The 21,161-nt window shown below is 26.2% G+C and overlaps 1 long non-coding RNA gene across 1 annotated transcript in view; it reads left to right on the forward strand.

Annotated features, from left to right (window-relative positions):
• LOC129976019 (uncharacterized) overlaps positions 1-21,161 on the forward strand; it is a 110,230-nt gene that overhangs the window by 11,740 nt on the left and 77,329 nt on the right. Inside the window, exon 2 of the long non-coding RNA XR_008785066.1 lies at positions 10,180-10,252. This is a non-coding gene — a long non-coding RNA (uncharacterized LOC129976019). The remainder of the gene's footprint in view (positions 1-10,179; positions 10,253-21,161) is intronic.

The raw sequence follows: 21,161 nt of genomic DNA on the forward strand, positions 1-21,161 counted from the left end.
ATATGTGTTTGGGAACCCACCCCCACTCCATCTTACCCATTTTCGTTTCAGACAGTCTCTTTTTTTTGTTTTTGTTGTTGGGTTATTTTTGTGTTCTTTGTTTCTTGTAAAAATGTGTCTCAGTTTGTTGTTTCCCATTTTTGCTTTCTGTTGTGACGGACGCATAGTCTTGTTGTGTAGCAAGGCAACATAATTATAGATTCAATGTTATTTGTTTGTGAAGAATAATCAAATTTTCCAGTTTTGCTAGTGATTTCTTTAAAAAAAAAAGATATTTTATTGTATTGCTTCATGTTTCTTACATTGTTAATTTTAGTATTGTTGCTTAAAATTGCAACTGCAAAAAAATTTGTCGAATTCTTGAAACTAAATAGGAATTTCTTGATTAATGAGATTATAATTCAAAACATTTTTCAAGAAAACATTCATATTTTTTCAGCTAATTAATTTTCGGATATTGAATGAAGCTAAACATGAATTAGGAATATGTTATTTTTAAAAAAGACTGATCTTACATTCAAGAATTTCGATCCATATATCTTAAAGTGAACACTTCATATCTATCTGTAAAGATAAATCGTTGTCAAAAAATATTATAATCGCATTTATGAATTTCGATCAGTTTAGATTATTCGCATAAGATAAATTTCTTCGTTATTAATGCATTTTAATTATTGCATGCTAGCTGGCTTGAGTGACCATCTTCCTCGTCTGAAATATTGTTTTTGTTTTACATTAGTTAAATATGTGTCTATGTTTTTCGAAATTCATTGATCAAGTTATATAAAACTTGAGTGAGTATATTATACATACAACTTTATAAAAATATACTACCACTATAAAATAAAAATACATATAAAATATAATAAAAATATATAAAATAAGCTACCTATATACTTTTTTTTTTTTTTTTTTTTTTGCTTTTCTTCAAAAAAGCAATCTTGCCACGATAAGTCTGTATTAACTGTAAATTGTTCTCGTGCAATTGCCTAATCGCCATTTTTTTTTTTTTTTTTTTCATCTTCCAAAATATAAATTTTAAATTAAAAGGAGAACTGGCTCTTTCAATTAATGTGCTAGCGGAAGCTTAAGAATTAATTTGATCATTAAAACATTTAGGTATTGTTTTTGTTTAACTTATGTTTCGTAATTTAAATTGTGTCATAAAAAAAGAGCTATGCTTACAGACGCAACAAAACCGCAAATAAACGAATATAAGAAAAATGTCAAACTGAAAGAAGAATGAAATACGTTGAGATATGTATGCATTCATTCACTTTTATTATCAAAGATTGATCTGGCTTAAAATTATAATAAAATTTTGTAGGCTACGGTATGTTTGCGCCTAAGACCCAACTAAAATAGCTGCCTAATAAAATTATTGAGGAATAGGAAAAAATGTGATGCTATGCCTTCCGAAATTATAATATAAATAATACTCTTAAAGATGACCTTTTATAACGTGATTAAGGAAATAAATATGATGCACTGTTATTAGATATCGGAGCAGAGCTACCTTCTTTATTTTTGATAACGTGTTTAGTGATTTATATTTGCGGGAATAGCTTTGAAACTAATATGCATGTTTGTATAACATTCGAAATCGATGATGTGCCATTACAAGTTCTAATGAAATTTTTACTTATAAATTAATACTTTATTTATTCAAAATTAAAACAAAACAACACATTAAAATTTAGAAATTTTTTTAATTAAATTATTATATAAATCAAATTTTGCTATTAGTGTTTTTTGCTAATAAACCAAACAGGAAAAGAAAGCTTAGAAGATCTTTTTTCTTTTTTTTTTATGTATTAATCTCAACATATTTTGAGTTCTTGAAAATCACGCAAAGTTAATCCAAATTATGGCAGTGGATACTCTTCAGTATTAGAAATAATTCGATGTCAATTTCTCACTTTTTAAAATGATACAGTAATTTTCTTTTCTTTTTTTTTTTTTTTTTTTTTTTTCCCTACGAAACTATGTTTACTGATAATTGATTTGAGACACTCTCTCTGAAGGACAAATGTAATTGAAGATGCGAAATGAACATAATGAGTAAAATTTAGAAACTTGTTTTATTATTTATTTCATTTGTTCAAACTGTAAATATTTGTGAAATGATCAATCTTCCATAAAAGTTATATATATTTACACCTTCAAAAGTTGATTTTACATTAAAACTCGTTGAATTTTTTATTTATTTCTGATTTTATTTCAATGCAATTCGTAAAAATAAAAATCCGAATTCCTAATTAATAATATCAATACATTACTTTTTAAAAGTATTATTCCAAATTGTATACAGATGTTTTTTTTAAAAAAATAAAAATCATAAAAAATTGCATGAAATCTATATTAGTATCACTCAAACGTAATTTTAAGATGGCGTGAAAATTCTTCCAGTGTAATAATATTTTTGAAGTCGTTGTGATGTTGCTCCAAAGCTATGACTGGTTTTCAATTACTTAAATTTTAAATTTAAAAAAATCACTCCAGTATGTGCATTCTTATCGTCCCAAAGTATATTTCTGTCAAATTTAATTTGCTTTAATTCGAGGGATTTGCTCTGTAGATCGTCAGCAGACAGTCACTTTCATTATATTACAAACGAACATGCATTATCATCTGTATGTCAAAAATGTTTTTTTTTTATATTTAATAACTGTTGTTTAATTATTTTATACTCTTACTCTACATTAAAAAAAGAGAGAAAGAGAAAATGGCTACGCGTTTGGTTTCTCAGTAAAGAAGTGTTAATGCTGATATTTTATCAAAAGGGAAATCAAAAACTATCATTAGGTTCCATTACTCTGTAATAAATTTCCCATTTAAACTGTAATGAATAAAGGGCTATAGTTTTGAAAATATTCAAGATTAGCTGGGAAACTGGCAGAACTAAAAAAAATTATTGTAATGAAAGGCAAAGAGTTTTGTGTCAGCTTATTTTTCTAATTGTTTTATGAATTCAATATTGCTTCTCTGTTAAATGTGAAAAAAAAAATTTCTATAGTTTATTAAAGATTTTTTTTCTTTACTTTACAACAGCTGATTTGTAAAAACCAAGTTAATAAAACGATAATTACAATCAGCTTAACACTTATTAGTTCTTATTTCTGAGCTATTATGTTTAAAAATATTGTGGATTAAAATATTAAAGCTCTTAATAGTGGAATTCCATTTAAGACAAATGCAATTTAATAGTAAAACCTATGTTTGTTGCACAGAATGTTCTATATATCATAAATATTATGAAATATATTTCAGAATGTGAGTAATCGACTTTTCTTCACCCCATATCCGTACCCAATTTTCCCGTTTAATGTTTTCTAAACATCTTTTTGAAAATGGATTACAGAAATCACTGCATTGAAGAAATACAATGATGTTTTTAGTTTTTTAACTTGTACAAATATATTTTGCTTTATTTATTTGTGTTTAAATTAATTCTCTGTTATTATTATTAACGGAAATTTAATACTGAAAACGATTTAAAAGTATTAATATATAGCATGAAATATATAATTATATTATTAAATAAACATTCTCAATCTGAACATTCGTATTGTTTTGAATAACATGTGTTTATGAAGCTTATTATTATTCCGTCAATTTTTTGAAACAATTAAAAAAAACAGTACTTTGAAATTATAGTTCGTTTAACTATGCTTAATTAATATTTCAAGGGTATGCGATTCACTATTCAGGAATAGGTGCTTGTAGCACAGAATTTATATATGTATATAAAAAGGTAAATTCTTGTTGTAGAGTTGTTTTACTGAAAGTGGAATAGATATTGTTTTCAGAATTCGTTAACATAGATGCTTTTGAAAAATATTGCGATATTAAATCCTGTGTATCGTCTTCGATAAAACACTATGTATACTGATTCAAATTTCCTTAATCATGGCTTTTTTGAAATCTGACTTCATTTTTAAAGATACCTGAAGATACTTCATTTCTGAAATTATAAATTAAAAAAACAGTACCTTAATTAATTTTTTAGTTTGAAGCATAAATAATGGAATTTGATAATAATGGTTTATCTGGTATGTTTGTTAAAAATTAATAGACCGAGGATGAAAATGAATAATATTTTCAATATTTAATGAATAATTTCTTTTTGTTTTGTTTTATTTAAAAAATATTCCATGTGCATTCAATGACGGATTTTCAACTAGACTAACTAGGCCGCATTCAGATCTATTATAAAATTTTAGTAGCCGAATTATTAAATGATTAAATTTGTTGAAATTTCAAATTCTGTGAATTATTGAATATTAGGGTAATATTGACACAATCTATTTCAATATGTTTCTATTTGCTGTATTATGTTCTTTTATTTATTATAGCATTTTTAAACTCAGCGCGTCACCTTAATCAATACTATGTACAAACGTAGATTCTACCCAGTCACGAATGGTGATAAATAAATAAAGGATTAAAAACACTGTTGCACAGTTTCTGAAATAAAGAAATAACTTAAAATAAATTAGCAGCATGCGAATCAAGTAAAAAATATGCTACAATGTGCAGTAAAACGATCCATTTATTAGGCTTCAAAAGTGCATTCTCTGGGGCCACGGAATGTTAAACCCGCTATTGTGCGCATATACATCGATACCGTTCATCACATCACTCTGAAAATCTGTTTACAAGAAACTCTTGTATCATTAGCAGATATTTATTGAATTTGATTATTATTTAGCATTCTAATGAATTTTTAGAATTAACAATACCTCAATGGAAAGCTCACAAAAGTAAATTAAAATTTTCTGTTAATCCACATTTTAAACTGTTTATTGAATATTTATTTTATGTTTTTAAGATACATCACCAAATCGTAACTAAGTAAAAAGAATGTAACACGTTGACCGTCTAATGAATTATATTTCCTTCGTGCTGACAGTTCTGTTATACTCTACTAACTCACTTGTTTTTCATATTCTTACGAAGTACTTCTTTAGTTTGAGAAAGCAAAGTTGGCTCGCTGAATTATCAACAAATGAATCTACAAAATATCAACGGATCGAAATATTAATTTTATTTTTAATATATATCAATACATATATGTCCAATTATAATTTTATTTTGTGAAAATTATAAAAAAATGACAAACTGATTTAAAAGAAAAAGTTGAAATTTTTAAATAAACTAAAAAGTAGAGTGACGCATTCATGTGAAGCAACGAACATGGCACAATTTTAGGCATTGAATGCATTTCCATTGTCTTTGTATGGCCTTAGATGTTGCATATTTTCTATTATGTTTTTCTGATAACTTTTTATAGCAAGATATACATCTTCTCCTATTACTGGTACTAACCTTATCTACTCTATAAATTTACTCTACTAGACAAAACAATGAACGCTTATAATTGTTTGTGCGCTTGTAATAATTTTACAAGCTTGAATCGCTGAATGCGAATCACGTATGCATTGCTAGGCCCCAACGGTAAAGGAAGTTTGTAGAGGTCGCTAGATGCATCCGTGATTCAAACGACTTCGTACATGTATTTGATAAAAAAATAATTTTTTTAAAAAATCATATGATTATTTTTGCTCAGCATATTATAACAAAAAGAAATTGGCATGGGAATCGCCAAATTTGTAAACATCACTGCGGTCCATATAATGAAATGTAAAAAAATTGTATTTTTAGAAGTTTTCGAATTTAAAAACAATTTACTCTGGAAATTGCTATATAGTATTTCCTATTATTCATAGTAAAACTTAAAATAATAATCATAATAATATTTCAGAAAATTATTTTACTGTAAAAAACATACCAGGGAATTTATGGATTTTATAATATATGCAATATATTCGTGCATGTGTGAGTGAAAAATTATTTTAAAAAGTTCATTAAAAAGAATTAGAGGTATAAATATTATGTTATCGTAATATTACAACGTTAACTTATGGTACTCGAGTTATTTTTAAAATACATGTATTAATTTTGTGGAATATTGTTTAGATATTTTAAAGCAGTTTGAAAAAATAAATGAATAAAATTCTTGATCATTCCTCATGATAATTACATCGACTTTATTCTTTTTTGTCACCATCTTTATTTTCACAAAATGTCAGCATGGATTGCGAACTTTTCCCTTTGAGCTTAGATGTATTTCTGTGCAATATTTATATATATTATAGTAAGAACTTAATTATAACGTGTTTTCATAATCTTCCAATTATAGTTTCAGTAAGGATTAGTTTTGATATTATATTACTTGAAAGATTTCTAGAAATATATTAATATATGTATTTGCTCCTGAATTTTATAATTGATATAATTAACTGACTGATTTTCACTGTATTTAACGATAATAGTTGATGGAATCTCAATGTTTCTGTAAACGAACACTTTTAAAATAATTTATTTCTAATGTAAAAGATTGTTTTGCATAAAATATTATAACTCACAAAACTCTTCTATCGTCTGCAACTTTATTTTTAATTAAAATAAGAATGCCTAACCCAAGGTATAAATATCTCTATAATTTCTTTGTAAATTATGGGTTGTTCCTAACGATTTTTGAAACACTTTGAGAACTAATATTTTCCATGATTTATTAATAATTTTTAAACAATGATATGCAGTTTATTTGTGTTTGTTTAATTACATTGTGAATGGTTGCTTAAATATTAAAGCAACGGAAAATTCGGTTCCATCGACCATTATTAGCTAGTATTCAAGTTTTGAATTAGTTTGTAAATAAAAAGAAATTTAAAACATTTTTATTTATAAGGTAAAATAAATCTTATTTAAGTATATCTCTTTTTTTTATGGTTTTGGCTATTTTATATTACAAACCTTGAGGCGCCGTCATATTATTTGTGGCAAAAAACCGCGAATGTGCGAAGGAAACGCATTTTTTAATTAATAAAACATTGACTTTTAACCTGATTATTCCGAAACTTGTCTTATGCTTCACAGTATTTAAAAAAGAAAAGAGGGAGGGGGGGATGAAGGAAATCTATTCAGTTATTCGGATTGCTACAGGGAAGGAGAGGAAAAAGTTGTTTCAGTTTTATTTTTATGGATAATGAAATCAGAACAGAAACAACTATACAAGAGAAAACAAAAATTTCATTATTTCTAAATAAATTTTTATGCGTCGCAACATTTTAAACATACATTTTAGTACTTAGATTTGGGGAAAATTTAGTGTAAATATATTTTTTAGTGTTATGTTATTCTAAGTTATTCTACGTAACTATTGATAAAGATCTAGTTCTTGGATGGATGTTATAATGCATCATCATTACTTTTTTATCAGCTTTGCATTGAAAATTATTTTTTTCTCAGATTTGGACTTAGGTAATGAATAGTAAAAGTGAGTATAATTTTTGCAGAGAAAAAAATTATTATTTTTAAAATTCGTAGATATATGTAAAAAAAAAAAAAAAAAAAAAAGATATGTGTAGATAATATACAGGACGAATGGAACAATATTTGAGTCTGGAAATATTTCTGCTGTCGTCTCTGCTTACAAACAAAAATAATATTCTAGATAGGGCGTCTTGAAAACGAGAATTTAAGAAGCTTTAAATGCTTGTGAGTTTAGAATTGTAATATGTCTCGGCAACGGAGTCAGATGTGTCTTCAAATTGTGTCTTCTCATATTAAGATTACATTTCTGTTGTAGTATGTTTTCAGCATACTAATTAAATAAATTTTTTTTATAGAATCTCTGCTGAACTATTTCGTACGCGTAATGTTATTTTTTTAAATATCGTAAAATAATTGTAAATGCGATATTTGAAATAATCTTAAGATACCACGAATGTCGATGAAAAAATTAACTTGTTTTATTTGTTGCCATGAAATTTGAGCGTTATTAGGTTATATAAATCATAAACATTGGCAATTTTTCTATTTTTCAGAAGCATTGAGCGCAAACATTTAATTTTTGAATGCAAAATATTTTTCTGGAAATATTTTAGCTTGTGAAATGTTGATGAATATATGTGTCTTGTTATTAGACTATTAGATGTTCAATTGAGTTTTTATGCTGAAACCGTCATTTTTTTAAAAAGTTTTATATCTGTAACTATCTATATTTATCATAATTGCGTTACTCATGTTTCCTGAAAATTAACATTTTCTTAGTCAAATTTTAAATTCAGCAAATGTGCTTCCTTTTTATCATCAAATCGTAGTAAATTTCCGCGTATCTGCGGCATTGGGTGTTGTGGGAACCGTGGATAATCTGCAAAATACTAAAAAAAGACCTGAATCAATTTTTTTTTTTTTTTCTACAACCCGAATCAACAATATTTTATATATGCTTTACTTTCCTACACATGCAGTTTAAACTTAGTAAGCAATACATTTTTGTACTTGCTTGTTTTTTGTTTACTTTTTTACAAATTAATAAAAAGAAAGAAAAAGATTTTTTTATTGTATTACACACTACTTTTTTTTAACAGCATTTTAGGTTAAACAATCACGGATATTCATTAATTTTGAACATATCTTTTTATATAAATCAGAGGATTTTTTTGAGATTTTCTGAAAAATGCGATTTTAAACCGTAGATAAATCATAGAGTACTTTATATTTAAAATTAATTCTAGGCTCTAAAGAGATATAAATAAATTTTATTATTAAATAACTTGTGTTTTTTTTTAGATTTGTTTGTATAAATAATGGCTTATAATTGAATTATATGATGTTTCATTTCATCCTCTTCCATATATCTAGTCTATACTAAATCATTTCAATTTATGAAGCATTAGTAATTATTTATAGTCCCAAGTTACATTTAAAATGAATTGAGAAGGAAATTTCAATATTAATAACTATCTGCTTGGAAAATTTATTACTCGTAAATACAAAATAATTCCCCCCTCCTCTGTTAAATCATGCCAAAAAATTTCCATATTGAAATTTGTGATGTATTCTGTCCAATATTGGAAAGTAACTTGTCCTCATTTTACCAGGCAGAAGTAAAAGAAGGGGAAAAAAAAAAAAAAAAAAAAAAAAGATTTTAAATTTTAATAAAATGCAGTTCTTTTTTAAATAATAAAATATTCTTATAACATATTAATAAAATATATATTTATATTTCACAATGACTTATCATCTGTCTTCATTTTTATTCAATACTAATTTAGAAATGCAATTTTTCAAATTTTTCGAGTTTGAAAATCATTGTGTGTGACTTAATAGTGTAAATGTAATAAACTATGAATGAACTATGTAATATCTATAAAAAGATTCTTGGGTATCAACTTAATTTGAAATAAAAAGATTGATGTCATTTTTTGAACGTATTGAGGGAAAAAAAAGAAAGATAGAAAAATCCTTTTTACGGTGCTTTTATAATATATACGTTATTATATTTCTTTTGTGTCTTGTATGGATAAGATATATAAAATGCTCATACTAAACTTCCTTTTGTGGGATTGGCCGTAAAATTTGGAATTTCCTGCTTTACTTAAGATAAACCTCGAAGTATATTTATGTTCCCAGCTATTGCTGTCTGAAGAATAGCCGTCCATTATCGTATTTACATAGGTGCAGACAAGACTCCCCCTATCTCGGGTTTCATGTCAATACTGGCAGATGTGTGTTCTACTCTATATCTTGACATGCTGGAAGTTCATAAATTCGTTCTCTCCCCTTAAGTAAACATCCACTTCTTATTTGACATTAACTGTCTGAAACTGGATGGTTTGAAGAAATTGTTCCTATGTTAATTGAGTGTTTCAGTTATCTATCTATAGCTTTAAAAAAGATATGAAATTATAATACGAAGGCTAATTTGAAATTCATTTAAAAAGTGATGATACCTATATTTTAAATGTAACGAAAAAAAAAAAAAAAAAGATTAAATTTTCTGTAACAAGCAAAATTATTTGGGAAATTCTTCTGTCTTGTCCATGTAATATATGTTTTTTTCTCAAATTTACAAAGAGCGTACAAGATATTAAAGATAGTGAATCAGGCTTCAATAATAACAATTTGTCTGGTACTAATTTTTTTTAAGTGCTCCCTTCTGAATCTGCATATTTTTAATGTAGAAATATTTGAATTTATCATTATATTTGCTTATTATTCTTAATTGCTTATACATTTTTAATTTCTTGTATTCTTTTTATTACATAACATCAATTTATTTTTATTCTTAAAAAGTTTTCTAAATGGATTTTTTTAATATCTTTACAGACTACGAATATGTGCTGTCTGGAAGTGAATTCTTCGTATTTAAAACGGGTGCCTGAAGTATTTTTAAACCAAGGTTAGATGTATGATTTTAATAAAAACTTATTTTTAGTGATAAAAAATACGAAATTGACGTTGAGAGTACGTTGCTAAATTAGATTAAATAAAGATTAGCAAACCTTATTTATTTAGAGTTAATTTTTGCTAATCTACCTCTAGATTTACTTTTATTATTATGCTATGTCGTCAATTTTTTTGTAGATATTTATATGAACTTTTTTTTCGCAGGCATCTTGTTTAATACAATCATATTTGGTTTATTTGAATTCTTCGGCGATACGAATTTTTTTCTGGTTCTTTCAACTTTCTGTTAACAAAATTATTTTGATTCATCAGAAATAAAAGCTAAGAATTTTAATACATCGTTTTTATTCATTAATTAAATACGCCCGTACTTTGGGTTCACTGTATTTATTAGTAACTAATTTTTTTAAAGATTTTATTCATTCCTGGACTTTACAACTGTACACTATTCAATAAAAAATGTAATCAGAATTTTCTCGCTTTTTTAAAATAACTTCGAGCATTTTCGCATTGTTTATTTCGAGATTTTAATGCAAAATTGTATTTACAATTTGAATATTGTGTATTTATTACGTTAACTTATTTATTCAAATTCTTAGTATTAAAATGGTAATTTTTTAATCATCATCATTTTATTTAAAACAATGTCTTTATTAATTATGCATAATTTATTATGATACTTTTTTAATATGATAAATAAATCTTACTAAAGATGAAATTCTCTGTTACTGTGTTCTTTAGTTCCAAATTTAGATTTTTGAATAAATCGATTTAGTATGTATATATACATACTTAATTTTTCACTGAGTGAAAATATATTCTATTAGAAAGAAGTAAAGGTTTTAGCTGAATTTTACAGATTCTACATAAAAAGTATGTGGGAAAGAATTTATATTATACTAAGAGTTATAGCCATAAATGATTGAATATATATTTTTTGAATTTGAGACTGGAAGTAATAAATAAAATGTTTGGTGAATTCTTTTCAAAAGATATTTGTTTTCGGAATCTTTAAAAGAATATGTTTAGTATTCGATCGGGATTCAGTCTGCTCTGGGTGCCATTGATCGAAAGGTACCTTAAATTTTATTATACTGATTTTATTTCATATCAGAATTACAACAACAAAAATGATTATAATTTTAAAGTGTTAAAATTAAAATATGAGTAGAGTTTTTTATTAGACTATTATCGATTTCTTAATGTAACATAAGCAGGCTTATTAATTAAAAAAATATAAATGCAAAAACAACCAGGAAGGAAATATTTAACTAGGCATGTGATAGAAATTACGCCAGTGTCACTGATTAAGTAATCCCTATTTTTTAATAGTGCTTTACATTTAGTCTTTAAATATTAAGCACACTAATGAAAAATATTGTATGCATTGTTACTATAAAGCACTGTATTAAAGAATACTGTATATTGCAGTACAATTTGAAAAATGAAATGCAATTATTTTAAATACAATATATTATGACCACCCATATTTTTCAGAATTATTTTAATGCGAGTGTCATCTTTTACACAATAATGTAATAAAATTCCATTACTGTTAAATATAATATTGTTAATTATTTATTTTATTATTCACATTTTTTTATAAATTTGTTTATTTTGTTATTAATTACGCTTATTTGAAGCTTATTTATGGAATTGGTGTCAAAGACAATATTAATAATGAGCAATAGCTATGCATAATGATTAAAATTATAAAAGCAGGATATAAAAATTACGCAAAAAAGAAGAAAAAGAAAATCTGTTTTGGAAAAGTAACTATCTGGTAAACATAATGTGCTAATCACAAACCAGAATTTTTTGTTGTTGTTATTGTTTCTTAATTATTTTATTACCTAAATATTTATGTTGTGCCATAAACGCTAAAATTCCTAATTGCATTTCTGATAAAATATCAGATTTCTCCGCTCCTTTCTCGGATTTGTTCAGATCACTCTGGTTATTCTTTTAACAGTTTCTTTTTAATAAGAAAATATTTCAAATGTGTATCTTATGCTCAGTGCATCTCTCTTTCTCCCTCTCTCTCTCTTTTTTTTTTTCTCTATTTTTTGTAATAAAAATGTACTATAATGACATTTTATTGTGTTCAAATTGTTTTTTATATGAATTTATCTTGTTTATGTTTTAATTATTTAAATGTTATATAATCGTCATGAAGATGCAATTTAAAGGATAAGTAATATTTACCTAAAATGCCTAATCATTAAAAAATATTGAAAGCTTCTATTCCCAAATTATGAATACTTTTGAATAATTCTTGAGTAAATTTTTATTTTAATTTTCATGCATTTTTTATGATTATTTTGAAAGCATTCAAAGAAGTAATTTTTTTTCTTTTATTATTTAAATCAAACTTATTTTAACAATTCTTCAAAAGTCTGACAGTCAATGATGCCATGTTTATAAAACATATTCATTTCTATAGAATTTTCTTTTTCTCTGGAGTTTCAATTCTCTAACATTTATAGGAAAAAAGTATATATATAATTTTATTAAATATAATTATAAAAAAACCATTCATTCTTTATTTAAATTCATTAAATCTGCAATAGAAAAAAATGTATTGTAAATCTATTTAATTAAATTCAAAACTGCTCTCTATAAATTTTTTATATATCTTGTAATTTTTTTTGTTTTAAATTTATGGCATCGATAATCAATTAACTTTCACCGAATTGCTGCCAATCTAGAATCTCTCTAATTCACACGTTTGAATTAAAGTGTATTAAAAGACTTATCCAATGAATGCGTTGTATTTGATTGAAATATCAAATTACGGAAGTACAGAAGATAAATATTAATATATTAAGGCCTAATGATTATTGTTAATGCTGTGTGTTTAATATTGCAGGTATTAAATTTAAATTTTTCATCAATCATCAATTTTTTTTTTCTTCTGCGTGTGATAGTTACGATTATCCTTTATACTGAATTATTGTTAGAATACCCTACATCTTTTCTTGAGCATTTGTATTTGTAGTTCTGATTTTCCATAATTTTTAACATTGACCTATCGAATCATTTAATAGTACAAAGCGATTCGACGAATATCTTTTGCTAATTTATTTCAATTTACTAATACTAATTTTACTAATAAAAATCATGTCCCATTAATATTAGTTTATTAATGGTAAATTATTTCTTTGATCAATATTTCAAATATATGAAAATCAATATGAAATTGAATCTGTTTTACTTTTCTATATTAGAATCACTCATATAAAATATTTTTAAACGATAATTTATTAATTTACTGTAGTATATTTTTAAGCTCGTTTCTACTAGAGTTGTCAATTAATTATAGTCGACATTTAATAAGATAAGGGATAGCGAGATTTAAGTACATAATTAGTTGTAGAAATATTCAAGAAATTTATTTTATACTATTTTGGATTCATTCGGAATACTTTAATTCTTAACAATTCCTTTATTAATCTTTTTGTGTGTGTGTGTGTGAAATAACGTAGTTTCTATTGCATCGTTTTTTGTAATTGCTTCTGTTTCTTGTCTTTCCAAATATTTAACTATCTTTAATTTGATAGATAAAGACATTCTAGCTAAAGATTGCTTAAATCTATTATATATGTTTTCATTTTAAATAAATTTATTCATCTTTTTGTAGTAAAGATTTATTTAACAAAAAAAAAATAATTTTGCATTATTTTTCATTGTTGTGAATAACTGAACCTTACAAAATGACACATAATCATTATAATCTAAAATAAGAAGAAAAAAAATCCTTACATTTCTATGTTTCTTCCAATTTTAACGAATAATTTGAGGTCCTTAATTTAAAAGTTTGTGTGTAGGCTGAGACAAGAGAGAGAGAGAGAGGAGAAATGTCGAATTTTGAAAAATAATCACAGATGCAAAAACAAAAAACAAAACAACAGTGGAGATCTGGAGTCTGAAAGATATGATAGTGATAGACTATCGAAAAGTGTACGGGTTGTTGTGTTGTTAGAAAGATTTGGATGTTTCCCTGCAGTCTTATTATTAATGATAAAAAATTATGATTTTGCATTTGTATTCTCTTCTCGTATTGCTTTCTGTCATTCTGTGCGGTATTAATTCCAAAAATTGAAATTTCAACCGGATATCCGTAGACGATACTGTGTCCTGAAGGGAAAAAAAATAATATTAAGCTAATAAAATAAAGCTTCAACCTTGGCGATCATCCAATGTCACCCCGCGAGACGGAAACCAGAAATCTCAGCTGTTTTTTCAGACCGATCCTCGAACTTCAATCCTTTTATATTGGAACGGAAGAAGGGGGCATCACTTTCCCTTTTCTGCTATTTCGCTGAACCAAGTATAAAAAAAAAAAAAAAAAAAAAAAACTTTCACCCTGTGCCCTTGGATTTCGTTCGTCCACCCTTTTCCTTCCGATCCGGGAAAGACCCTTTTTCTCTTGTTTTCTTACCTCGATTTTCCTAGCTTTTGTTCCGATTTCTCTTCTCTTCCGGTTTAATCCTCAGTAAAACCTCGACGTTGCCTCTTGTTGGCCATGAAAAAGTTATTGTTGTTTCCGTAAAAAAGCGCATCCTTTTTTTTTTATATACAGGTTTCCAGTGCCAAAGAGTTTTATATCAGGTGTTGCGGTACATTTGACACTTCTGCCGCCCGTCGATGAGGACGAGCTTCACTCTACGCGTTGTGCTTGATAACATTTTGTAATCTCGAAAAATATAGCCTACTTTGAGTCTGTTATCCAAAAAAGTGTCCTCTTTTTGATTGTTGGAATAATTCAACTAGCGATAATCAGGATATTGCGATTCACAGGAATAGCATGTTCGGTAAGTTAAATGTAAATAATGTACACTAGGATCTGGATTTTTAGGTTTTCATATAGATTTTTCATCTCATTAATTATAGTTGGTGTGAGGGCATTGATTTTATGTTATCATTAGTGGTGGATTGCTCTTTGAACTTTTAATACAACCATTCAGCTACCAATCTTTCCACTGTAACTATTCCATTAATGAATGTGTTGCTAATTCACCAGAAGAATGTTTAATTTTTACATTGATATCTTCAGTATAGGACATAGCATAATTGCATCGTAATGTGAAAAGACTTTTGCATTATTTCTGTGATATTTACTTATCAGATATTCAGTTGCTGTTATTCTTAGTAAAGTTTTAAGAATATCATTTTGTTTTCCTTAAAAAAATTATCTTAAAACGGGTGATTTTTTTAAAAAAAATTTCTACCGTAATGTTTGAAAATTTAAATTTTATGCAATTTCGAATCGTTTATTTTCATTTGCGAGAAATGCGGTGCACTTCAGTTCATGTGAAGTGGAAGATATAAGCATATATTCGTAAGCATATGTAAGCATACCCACATATTCGTGATTATCTTATATTCTAATATAAAAAAAGCTTTCTCATTGAAATACTTTAACAGTATAACTAATTGAAATGTCTAGAAATAGATGTAAATAATTTGAGTTGGAAAACGAAATGACGAAATCTGATAACAATATCCTATATGTGTTGTGTTGGTATTTGGTGAAACTAGTCAATTTTTTTCTGCTAATTTTGGATCTCCTCATATTCACACAACTGAGTTATTAATGTCATGTTTCAGTAATTACTTAACTGTTTATAATTTGCACTTTTTTTTTTTTTTTTTTGGAAATGTTTGTCTTAGGCTTGTAAAAAACATAAAATTTCAACAAAATAATCACGATTTCATATATTATAAATGGCAGTTATTGATGTCGCATAAAGGGATAGAAATTTAATTTATATTAAGATAAATTTATAGATAGGCAATATTTATTAAAAATGTATTATTGCAAATCGATTAGTATTGTATGTCCCAAATGGAAGTCATAAAAATATATACATACTAAATTTGTTTCAACACTTTTTGTGTATAAAGGAAACTTAAGTATTTCCCATTTCATAAACAGGAGAAATGCTGAAATCCAAAGCTTAAAAAATCAATTTTTGCATCATTTCGAGCACAAAATATGTGTATAGGTTTAGGTATAATTTGTGAAATTTTGCATTATTGTATCAACTATTTTCAAACTTAATGAAATTTCCTACATAAATACAAGCTAGTATTCTAATGCTTCAGTTGATAAATCTATTCATTATAGTAGGATAGAAATTTTTCTTTTATTTCACGGTAAAATTATAGTTTGGAATATCTGTATTCCTCTATACCTCTAGACTAGTACGTCATAAGACTTGTAAGAATAATTACAAAATGTATGCTGATTTGATATATACATGGTGAAGAATATTGTTGGTATAGTTTAAATTGCGGTTTCTGCCATTGTATCGGAATAACTAGATAGACAGCCGCTATTAACAATAAATAATTCGTTTTCTGAAGTGAATTTAAAATGTAATTTGCTATTTCTGAATTTTTGCAGTTTTTCTGAAATGAAAATCATGTGCTGAAATTTACAACAACAAATGGTTAATCTCGTTTCAAAGACGGGGTCATATATATAAGTTGAACCTCTTTCAGTCGAACTTGAAAATCCCCCCCTCCCTCAAAAAAAAAAAAAAAAAGGAATCGATATATATCGAAAGGAATTTCAGTTTGCAGAAATGCATATTGAAAATTTATCGTTCTTTTTTTCTAAAATTTTATGCATCAGTAACGTTTTGCAAGGTTAAAGAAGATTTTTAAAAAATTAAAGTAATTTATTTTAAGAAATTTACAAATGATATTGATTTTTTTTTTCCTTCAAAATTTTTAATGCTGTACTTGTCGAAGTTTCGTTCCTCTTTTATTGCATTCCCCCCCCCCCCCCCCATCTAGTTTTCTTCGTCTTTTATTAAGTCAGTCTTTTCTTTTATACCACAAGTTTTCCATTAAAAAGCCCCATAAAAAGTCTAAGGTTAAACTGAATATAAAGTAAAAATTCCATTCCCAGTTAGGAAAAGGATTCGTTAAACGGAAGCTAAGGATAACATATAGTCATTCGCCAAGTATTTATTGCTTTTTCGTCATCAACTGCCTTTTTTTTTAAAAAAATTTTTGTTGCAGTTAGAATCAGTGGAACTGTTTCTTTCTTATAATTTACATTTCTTTTTGTGAACTATATGATTGGCTCTTTTTTGACTGCAATGAATATACATACATTATGCGAATATTTTTATTCGATATATAGAAATTTTGCTTTGTGTTCATATACTATTTCTCAATTGAAAATTCAAGTTTTTTATAAAAAGTTCGATATGTAGAGATTTACTGTGTTATGAATATTTTATTATATGTATGTTACCCCATTTTATCACGTTTTGACTCTACAGACGATGTTATTACTATACGATTTGACATTTCTTTGATTTTTGAAACAACAATTCTTTTAGTTAATTAATAAAAACCCAACGAAAAAAATGCAGGACATTTCACTTGATTAATATTTAGCTTCTACGTTTTAACTCGATTCAATCCAGCAGTCTAGAAAGAATTAAATCTTGATCTTTAAGAACTATTAATATTTGTTTAGAAAAAGATAAAAATTTCCTTAAAATTCCTGATTTAAATTTGCAAAAATGAAAGATTCAAAAAAAGTTTTTAAGATATTTTATTTTATATTTAAACTGTCTTTTCAAGCTACCAGAATTAGCTTTAACAATATCTGCTTTTAATTCTGGTGAGTTTCCTTCTTAAATGAAAAGAAATTTGAAATAAATGTAATATTATTATGTATATTAAATTATATTATTAAAATTTTACGTATTTTAAAAATACTACAGTACTTAGTATATTGTTAGTAATTTATGATATTTATATCACAGGTAAATTTTTTTGTATTTGATAGACTCCTCAATTTCTAATCCTTCGCTACGCTTACATATATACAATTGCATGCATTTTTATATTACATTAAATCATGAATGTAACATACGATATGTATAATATTTGCATCACAAAATCAAGTATCATTAAAATTATTTTTACAATTCAGAAAATTATGTTGCATATAATTTATGATTTATCTAAACATATATAATTTAAGCAACATCAATCATTTAATGTTGATTTAAAATTTATTAAACAATTATTTATATTTTACACTATAAATTATTTTTGGATATGTTAAAAATTTGGCATCATAAAATTGGTTTATTTTTTTGACTACATTGTTAAGATTCGTTTATTAAACTCATTGCCATGAATTTGAAGCAAAATCTAAATTTATTCTGTAAACCTATTGAGAATTTGAAAGATATTGTACTATCTCAAGCATTAAAAATTAAAATTAGAAAGTTGTGTGCATTTCCCAGGTATGGGGCAAATCTTGCTTATATCTAGCATGTGGAATAACCGAGCTCAATTTTCAATGAAGAAATTTTAGGATCCATTTAATGAAATCATATTTATTGATTTTAATGGTTAATCGGCAGTAATTATTCCGAAGTTCCAAAAAATAGTTTATAGCAAATGCAATGCTCATGATATAAGTATATTAAAAATATTAAAGTGACAACAAAAAGCTGGAAATAAATTAGCAGAATTCCTTTTAAATGTTATTCCAGTGCTAATTTTTTACTGCTTATATGAATAAGAAATGCAAAGTTACATGATTTCATCATCATTTTTTTTTCTGTTAAAACTTTGTAATGTTAAGGTTTATCAGAATCTGAAATTTTGACTTTCTAATGATGTATTCCTTTCTATCTTGGGTCATTCTAACTTTAATTCCATATTCTTTATTTCTTCGTAAAAACTATTCCATTCATTTATCCCCAACTCATAATGGATATAAATATTTCAATTCTATTTTAGTTGTTTTATTAGAATTGGTGATCGACAGAAAAGACAACATATATATATTTAAGAAATTTCCAACTTAAGCAAAGTTGATTTAATATTTGATTTTATTCGGTATCATTATATAATAATTTTAAGATCAGTCAGCTGGAAATCTGATTGACTTGGAAGTTCTCTGATTGCCATTTGCTTTTATCGGTGGGATCAACAGTTATTAATAATTAGAATCTAATTTATCTAATTAATAATTTGAATTTAATTTCAATAAAATTCACTTCAAAAGCTGAAATTATACCTTAAGTTAAACATTTTTAACGAATTCAACGTTATATTTAAGCTAGTTTAACTACTGTCTATGTTACTCGAATTTCGTATGGTTTGAATTTTGGAGTTCTACCCAAAATGTAATAGATCCATTATCACTGCACTACTTTTTTTTTAAATTTTGAATATTAGTTCGTTTAGTTAAAGTGCTAGAGAAAATAAAATTCGAAGAAAATAAAATGCATTCAATTTTTTTTAATAAAAAATTCCGAAAACACAATAATTTCATCATAATCGAATTATAATAGGAATATATATAAAATAATTTTATGTAAGAGAGGACAAGCTAGTCATCAAATGCGACTTATTAATTAAAAGAAAAAGAAAGGCACTTACATAATCGTAGAAAATGAAAAATTTGAAGGAAGAAAAAAAAAGAGACGGAAAATAAATTACATTAGCGACAATGTATTAAATTTAACAAACTTCGTTAAATATTGCAAGGTTATATTGGTGATTAAAGGGCTCCGTTTAATAAATATATCGTTACATTTTAAATGTATGAGGGTGTGTTGAACTCCGGTGTCTCTCAAAATTCAATGGCTTGAGTTTGCTTTTCCAATTTTCTCGTATATTTACGTAATCTGTCTGGCCCGCTAGATATTTTATTTTATAATATCTTAAAGAGAATTGAATGTGCGTTGGCCTATTGAACTCAGAATTGTATACTGATGTATTATTTTGGACAAAAAAAAAAAAAAAAAATGTGCTTGGGGTGGTTTAGAACATGCAGTTTCACCGTAATCTCTAGATCGAATTTTTTCACGATAATCTCTAGATCGAATTTTTTCACGATAATCTCTAGATCGAATTTTTTCACAATTGTAATACAGTTTCTCTTCTTTGTTATTCTCTTCATATACGAAAAGGGTAAAAGACGATAGTGCCATTGAAAGTGATCATTTATTATTTACTTGGATCAAGAATTAGCAAGTTTATCATTATTTTTTTATTGATTTTGATAAATTTAGTATATTTCACTATGATATTCCTAGCTACAGTCTTTCTGAAAAGGAATTTAAAAAAAAAAAAGAATTTTTATCGCATTGATCCAATAGTAATCCTGTTTTATAATGGCAATGGCTAGCTATCAAAAATTTTTCTTCGTCAATTTTTCCTCGATTAACTTAACTTAATGACTGCAAAATTTACATTTTGAAGCTTGTAAGATCCTAATGCTTTAAACTATCATGCCTATTATTGTCTATGACATAGATATCATTTTATCCTGTCTTACAATATTCTCTTTTATATAAAAGCGGGCAAACAAGTCGTGAAATTTGACTTCTTACACATTTACAGAGGGTGTATTTTTAGAATGGGGGATAAACCTTTTCGGAGCTGTTAAGTTAATGCCTAAAATATAAAGACTATTTTTTTAAAAAAATTTCGATCTGATAACCTTTTTTCTGGACTGTAATTCTGCATCTGATTTCCACGATAGAAGGATTTTTCGTAAAATTTCCATAGGCATTGATTTCTATTCCTCTTCAACTACTTTTCAAAATCCATCAATTGTAGTAGTGGGTTTGCGCTTAGAAGGAATTATGTTCAATAGATTAAAAGCACAATACTCCATAGGTGAAATATCAGGGGTCTACGCAGGAATATATTAAAAAGGTATACATACAATTCTTGAATCAATCCTCATTTTTTCTAGGAATGCAGTGGTATTTTTCGAAGTATGGTTTGTGACTTTGTCTTGAATTTCATTGGGATTTGAAATTTCTTTTGTAAATAATGAGCGTAAAACTTCCTCTTGATAGTATGCAGAGTTTACATTGATATCCTCGCCGACTCTTATATTAATT

Source organism: Argiope bruennichi, chromosome 1 (assembly GCF_947563725.1).
Source record: "Argiope bruennichi chromosome 1, qqArgBrue1.1, whole genome shotgun sequence".
In the NCBI taxonomy this organism is placed as follows: Eukaryota; Metazoa; Arthropoda; class Arachnida; order Araneae; family Araneidae; genus Argiope; species Argiope bruennichi.